The sequence below is a fragment of the Octopus bimaculoides genome, chromosome 7 (assembly GCF_001194135.2).
Source record: "Octopus bimaculoides isolate UCB-OBI-ISO-001 chromosome 7, ASM119413v2, whole genome shotgun sequence".
Classification (NCBI taxonomy): Eukaryota; Metazoa; Mollusca; class Cephalopoda; order Octopoda; family Octopodidae; genus Octopus; species Octopus bimaculoides.
The window spans coordinates 104,476,092-104,477,896 of record NC_068987.1 but is presented as its reverse complement, the minus strand read 5'-3'; positions in this window follow the sequence as shown (position 1 = coordinate 104,477,896).

Sequence of the window (1,805 nt, the reverse complement as noted above, 5' to 3'; positions counted from 1 at the left end):
TGATTTATTGAGTAAACCGTTGGGAGATACCTGATACCACAGTCAAAGCGAATTTTATAATAAGACTTGACTCTACATTCGTTACTGAGTTCTCCCATCATAAGACGTTCTGTTGGTATATTTAAACTTGCTTTAAAATAACAACTATATAAATATACACACATACATATATATACATACATATCTTTATATATATATATATATATATATATATAAAGATATATGTGCTTTGTGTTTTATACACACACACACACACACACACACACACACACACACACACATACAAAGGAAATAAATAAATAGAGGGGGGATTATGTTGTTAGTGACTATCTATGCTTACGTTTACGTTGTTGTTCATGTATATGTGAATTGTTGGCGATCAATTTGATTAACAGAAAATAAAAGGAACTAGTAGATAGTTTTAAGTTCCCTATATTCTCTGGCTGAACCATGAACGCACCAAAACAGCTGTGAGCCTTTGATAAATAAATACCCATTATTTCTGTTTATTTACCTACATACATACACACACGCACGTACATACACACATATACATAAATATATGTATATATATATGTGTGTGTGTGAGAGAGAGAGGGGGGAGAAAGAGAAGGTGAGGGAGAGAGAGGATAAGGGAGAGAGAGAGAGAGAGAGAGCGAAGCAAATATAAAGATCAACAACAGTACAAGGGACGTTTGCAGTTAATATCATATTGACTACTCAAGGAAGGAATAAAAGATATTGAGTAAAGGTATAACTTTTGGGACATAATCTTCCATCGGATAACAAAGTAAAGTCCAAGAAAGATTGAGCGGAGGAAGAAAAGAGGAAAGCAGATAAAATAGAAGGGAGCCCACGAGACGAGCTTCCGTAGAAAAGTTTTCGCATGCCAGTTGCACTTGCTAATCACTGGTCCAAAATGTCGCGCTATTAAACCAAACCTGAAACCATGTAGTTTCCTTAAAGCCACATCCGACTTGCATATATAAAGCATTTAAAAAAGAAAAATTAGGGACCAGATATAATATCCTTTCAAATTGTTGCCTACTGCGAAATGCGTGAGTTCTGAAATTATCATCCACTTCCTTACAAAGTTGAATTGTTTTTGTGTCGTATCTTACAGACCTGTTGCGTGGAGGTGGCTGTGAGATGTCTATTTCTGCATGTTTTGAAAAGGAAAAGACATTGAAGAAATTTTAGTTGATAATTTTTAACACGTTCTAAAATGGCATGGCATTTGTAGTTGTATTGATGGTAGACGAAGAGGGATACGCCCCACAAAAGTTTAACATATATGAAAAAAAGAGGAAAAGATAACAGAATAGAGTTAAACAAATTATCAGATATTTGCTCTCTGAAAGTAAATACACAAAAAAGCGATAATTTTATTTGGTTGCCCGGAAAGTTCGTGCCGATTTATAGTAGCTTACCTCTCGACTTATTTGCCATGAAACCACCTCAATTCTGGGAAGAGGGTATTTTCAAGTTAAAGGAAAGATGGAGACGCAATGTGCAACAAAATGGTTCATATTTGGTTGATTAAAAATGTAATGGCAAGTATTTATTGACCTTTTTCTTTCCTTTAAAACTCGGCACGGACTTTCCGGACAACCAATAGAAACGACTAGCTTTGTGGAAACAGTAATTGACAATGACCAAAATTTGAATGGCGGAGATCGTATCAACATAAGTTTTGCTAATATAATCAGCAGAAGAGAGATTTTAGAAAAAACCTTCGGTTCTAAAAGAAATAGAAATGAGAGATGTGTCATAAATATATTCTTCCTCCCTGCTTGATTAGGAAA